Source organism: Thunnus albacares, chromosome 2 (genome assembly GCF_914725855.1).
Source record: "Thunnus albacares chromosome 2, fThuAlb1.1, whole genome shotgun sequence".
Classification (NCBI taxonomy): domain Eukaryota; kingdom Metazoa; phylum Chordata; class Actinopteri; order Scombriformes; family Scombridae; genus Thunnus; species Thunnus albacares.
The window spans coordinates 18348735-18354891 of NC_058107.1; the positions used below are offsets into that span (position 1 = coordinate 18348735).

Consider the following 6157-nt stretch of genomic DNA (forward strand, 5'->3'; position numbering starts at 1 on the left):
GTCATGCTGTTTCAGTCTATGATAATGTAATTCAGCTGATCATTTCTGTTTTCTAATGATACCGTGGTTTTAAATGCCTTTCATATTATTGTATTAATATTCATAGTATTTTTTTCTAACCTCATTTAAATGGATGTTGGAGAAATGCAAAAGAATTACATAACCAGTTCACAAATTAGCAAACACTAAAGCCTTGCTACAACCTGATGAACATCTGGCACTAAATAAATCTCATTTTGTTTGCAAACCTGAGATACTGATTGACTTGTCATTGAATCATCTGTTTATATTTCTACTTAGTAGCAACCATGAAGCCAACACACAACATGTCAAATTCTGTGCAGTCATAAAATAACTGGATCATTCTGCTGGTTTTATTCAGACTTGCATTAAAAAAGCAGCAAGAACTCTGTGAATATAAAGTAATGCTAATTAGGTGGGAATATCTAGCAGCTTTTGCTATGTATATGCATATCATATTGCTTATCACTAAGGATTGTGCTTTGCTTTACAATGCACCACTAAGTCTGTCTTCAGGGAATATGAGCAATTACAGAAAAATAAAGACTCCTTAGGTACTGATTCCCATAAACCGAAATTACCCAAAAGCACACCTGGGCCAATTCCCTGAATATATTTAAAGGTCCAGTGTGTAGTATTTAGTAACATCTAAAAGAACAGACTTGGTAAAATTTTAATAGATTATTTATAAGTATATCTTATTAGTGTCTAATCAGCCGAAAAAAATAATTGTTGTGTTTTCCTTACCTTAGAAATAAGCCCTTTATATCTACATGGGAGCGGGTCCCCCTCCAGCCGCCATGTTGCATCGCCATGTTTCTATAGTAGCACAGTATGAACAAACCTAACAATGGCTCCAGTGAGGGCCTTACGCGTTTTAGATTCAGTGGACGACGACCGGAAATGCACCAGTTTTAAAACGAAGAAGAAGAACGGACCAAACATTTTGTATTGTGAGAAGTTTTTGAAACCAAAATCTGATAAATGGCGGATCATACTTATTTAGAAAATCACAGGAGCGTGAAATGTCGTCGTCAAAGAAACGAAAACACAAAGAAGCTAAACGAAATCGGGAGAAGCAACAGCATAAAATGAGGATAAACCCAGATGGAAATCCCTGATGAGAGAAATGTTTGCAGACTGACGCCGAAGTTTCCTGTTTACTGCTGGGCAGGTAAGAGTGTAATGTATATTTATTTTGCCCTGTTGGTAATTGTTCAAAACCTAGATGATTTACAGTGTTTATTAGTAGTACATTAGTTTCCCTGAAAAGAAACGCCGCCATGTAACGTTAAATATTAGCACATTTTAGCTTCAGTTTGTGCCTCTCACGGAGCTGGTGGTCTGACAAGAGACAACAGGGAGGCGACGTTGTGCTAATAACCCAACGATTTATCCATTTTCTATGGCAGTAAGACAACACATTGACTGATAACTAAGATATTTAGCGCTGGTGATGTGCTAAAGACAGTAAGTCAGAGTAATGACTTAGTATGAAAGATAAACTGAGGAGAAGTCTGCTCATCACCGAGTTAATGCATCCTGTGAATTTATATATATATTTTTCACAGTGCTCCATGATTTCATTGTTTGCTCCTAATTTGTCATTTAGGAGCACATGTACACATTGGGGGGCAAAGTTAGCTTATAGTCCAACACAAGTAACGTTTTCCCCGTTTCAATGTTGAAAAACATGTAATTGCTACCAGAGTTTTAATTTTACATTTATCAGTCAGAAGTAGAATTTTTCTGTTATTTATTTTGGTGTGTTTATCCAGGCCAGGCAAGGCTCCCAGCATCTTAGGACATAACATAATGTATTACAAGGGTTTGTGACTGTGTCATAAAGCACTTATTTTCTTGATGTTGCTGTTGTTTCTCCAGCTATGAGAGAGGTCCTGTAGCATCGATGCATGGTATTGCCCTTATCTTCATCCTAAAGTGACTGTGTAATAGGTCAGTGTGAATGTGGGAGTACGTTGGTTTTCATTACAACCAAAGACAACAAAAGTTGATTTCACTGAATAGCTATTTGTCTCTGACTGAAAGTGTGTTAATCAATTATATAATCTGATCTAGTCTGTTGTCGGGATGAAAATCTGCATGGGATAAGGTTGAACAGTTTCTGGTGAGCACATTAGATAAATAGATAGATAGATAGATGATTTATAATAGTAAGTTCATTAATTTGTGCTGTTTTATTTTTCTCAGGCACTATGGGTTGGCATTATTCACCATGTCTGTGACATTCACACCCGCCATATCAGAAGTATTGCAGACCAAGTCAGGAGAGGTCTAGGTAAGTGATACACATTTGTTTGCCTATGTAGCATATTAACTTACCCTGTAAGTCCTACTCTTGGTTAAATAGCACTATTTTCACATGTACAACTGTATAAAATGTATGAAATAGTAAATTAACACAGAAGCAGTTTTCCATGCAGCTGCTGCTCTACACACAGCTCCTGGAGCAGATGAGGAACAGCAGTGCCAGTGAATCATGGGTGTTGTTCCTGCCATGAGAGCATCTTCATCCAGAGATAAATTGAATACCTTTGGTGTGGTTTTGGTCTGACCCTTGTCAGCTATTATATGTGCAGCAATTTGACTGCTGGAAGGTGATCAGATAAGTTTAATCACACTGCTTTTAGTGTTCAAACAGACTAATGATTTGATAGATTATTCTGTCTTTATCAGAATCAACTCTGAAGAACACAGAATAAGCTGTCAAAATGTTTGTTTGAACAGTAAAAGCTGCATGTTTATGTTATTCTTTTATTGTCCAGATTGAAAAGGATGTCCAAAAATGTTTCTGTTAAATAAAATATATTTTTATTACAAATGTCATTATTCTTAGTGTTGTTTTTTATATTTTTATTTTGTGGTTCAAACTAGTGAATTACAGTTAACATAACCTGAAGTGGCAATGAAAATTAATCCATAACATGTACTGTTCCATAACATGTACTGTTCTGAGAATCAGTGGTATTCCAACTTCACTACTGTTTTATGTTGCTTTATAAATATAAATAATGACAATATAAAAAAATAATGGTGAAAGTGTTAATGACAATATACTGACTGCAGGGAAATACTGTCATTGTATAAGTATATATTAATATGTTTATCATTGCAATTATCACAGCACATCTGATGAATATCTTTTATTTGGTAAACTTGCACATTTAAGTTGAACAAATGTGAATATATAAACAAAAAGTTTGATAATTATCCAGAAAATATATAAATATAGAAAATGTATGGAACAAGTATAAAATAAATAAAAATCAGAAATGTAACAAATAAATATGAGACGATTTGATGCCTTGATGATGAACAGGCAGGTGTGTGAGTACCTGAGATACTGTGTGGACATTCCAGAGGACCTGGAGGGAAACTCAGAGGCCAGTGTGATGTCTTTGGAGGACCAGGGAACTTGTCCCTGATCCTCCAAACACAGCAGCTGGGGATGACAAGTTGGTTTCCCTGGCCTAAAGAGCCATGCTGTCAATAGATGAAATGTCTATAGGCAGCATAACGGTACTCCCGAATGTCATCCCCAGGCTTCCTGGTTTTGCCAAATACCATAATGTCCTCCCAGTACCGCCTGTGAATGCATAAAAAGCATTTTCAAGACAGCACTGGGAGAAGTGCGGTATTATTATTACACAATCTGCAGGGTACTGGCCACAGCATTTCCTCTCTTGCTCCATAGGCATGTCTGTACAGTTACTACAAGTACACCATGGTACCCCTGGCACTCCAGCAAACGGTGGGACACCATGCCTGCACTGATACATCATCAAGGCATCAGAAATGAACCCTGGCTGCCTCTGAAGCAGTTCGCTGGTGAACTGCCTGTGCTCCTCCAAGGTCATTTCTTCAAGAAGTTTCTGAAAAAATAAAACACAGGAAAAACACAGATAAGGCTTTATAGGTTATAAGTTTCATGATATGTTGGAAATATGGTAATGGTAGTGCAGAATATGGATTGTAGGCTGTCCAGTGTTCCCAAACATGTCTACAACAATAACATGATTTTTTAAAAAGTCAAAATATTACTGATCGATACTGTTCCTATATAATATTTATATAATCATTCAGTAGTGTTGCTGATGTTTTCAGTAGCCTCTTTTATACAGAGAACTCACATTATAGCCATAAAGAGAATCCAAGGGGAGGACATTTCTCTTCATTTGATAACGTTAAAAGGAAAGTTAGACTTTTCTGTCAGCTTCCCGACTCATTTTAAAAAGACGAGAGAAAGAGAGAGAGAGAGAGCAGCTGTGGTCGAGTGAGCTAGAAGGTGAATGAAGAGAGGGAGCGCTAATAACGTTAGTGAGGAAGCCGGTGAATCAGATCGATAAACGTTATTTTCTGATTGTTTCACAGTGGTTAGTTTCTAAAGCACAAACACACCCACACACCTCTTCAACCCTGCATGTATGCTGCGCCGCCTGATTTGGTCTGAATAGGGCTAAACAGAACAGCGAGGCGGATTACACGTGCAGTATTCCCGCCTTGAAAGGGCTGTGTAAAAGGGGCTACTGACTCACATTACACTGATAACACATCAAACTATACAGACTACAGTAATGTAAAGCACAGAGCTGCTATGTAAATACCACTTTGTGTTGTATAGGCATTTTTAACATCATGCAGAATGGGTAGGAATATGATAATATAATTGTATAAGTAACGTCACAAACCTCAGTCACTTCGGTCCCTTCGGAGGGTTTCCAGCCTCTTCCCCTGCTTCCACGGTGCCGGTGTTTGCTCTCCTCCCTCGCCTGGCCCTGCCTGCAGCAGAACCGCTAACTCGCCCTCTTTCTTGCCCTCTTCCTCCTCCTCTAACCTCCGGTACTTGACTCTGCAAACGGAATATGTAACATTATCCTGCCAACACTATCTCGCTATCAATAATGCCTAATGTTAGAATAAAATAACGTAAGTTTTGTTTAGCATGACGTTGCTAATGTTAGCTTGTATTACCAAAACAATAAAACACTCATAATTGCTATCTTACTTGTGAGCTATAACCTATAGTATTATAGACTAAATAATTAAATACATCTTCACCTCATTGCTTGACTTGTTAGAAATGCTCGAAGTTGTCGTGGACGATGACATGTTCAGCAAATAGCTTCTTGTCCTTGAAGGCCACCGAACCTCACCGTTAGGGGCCACTAAATACCACACATATTACACACTGGACCTTTAAAGTCAATAACTCGGAAACAAGATTTTTTTTTCTCTGACTGGACGGTTTGCCAAGTAGAAGTACCCTCAATATTTAAAACAAGGCTTAAAATTGTTTAACTCCCTGTGCTTTGCCCCTCTGCATATGTTCTGCTGGCATGTCTCTTACATCTCTTTGGGTTTTTTACTTCCTCCTGTATGCCTGTGAATACACAACATAAAATGTCAAATCCTTGCTTGAATCTGTGCCTCAGGAATGCCTGCACAGTCACAATACCCTGCACTCTAAGAAATAAAATGTTACATTTACTTAATTTAGTAATGTCAACAGGTCCCACAAGACCACGTTGAATAAATGAGAAAAATAAAAGAGGATTTATTATTACTAAATACTGTCAAGCAAATCTCACCAAACTATTAATTGCATGCTACATCATTCAGTTATGTGGAATTAATTGAACACACTAATGTTGAATTTACTTAAGACATTTAGGTTTGATTTACTAAATGCAGTTATGTTAAATTTACCTAACACAGCTGAGTTGTATTAACATTGTAGGATTTTGTTGATTTTATTAAACATGACGGAACACCACATGCTCCATCAAGGTGACTGAGTGAGTGAAATAAATACAACTTAACCTGACTTTATTTAACAGTGTCAGGTCAGAAAATGTTTAAGAATGTGCTTCACAAAAACGATATCAATATATTTGCCATAATACATTATGAAACCCAGGAAGCAAATGTAGAAAGATTTACTATTTTGTACCATTTGGCTCTTGATGTCACGCATTACTTAAAATAGATGAAAATATACATGAGAAATACATAAATAAAAATAAAAAACAATATATAAAGAATATATATATAAAGAAATTAACAAATAATGAATACTCCAGTGCATTGCCTGAATTATTTATTCTTTAAAAAGTAA

The 6157-nt window shown here is 36.9% G+C and overlaps 1 long non-coding RNA gene across 1 annotated transcript; it reads right to left on the reverse strand.

Moving 5' to 3' along the window:
- Positions 1-3288: 3288 nt before the first annotated feature.
- Positions 3289-5243, reverse strand: LOC122971168. Its single transcript, XR_006399422.1, has 3 exons — positions 5101-5243; positions 4731-4891; positions 3289-3914 (listed from the first exon to the last, which is right to left on the reverse strand). It is a non-coding gene; the product is annotated as an uncharacterized LOC122971168 (long non-coding RNA).
- Between the last annotated feature and the right edge of the window lie 914 nt (positions 5244-6157).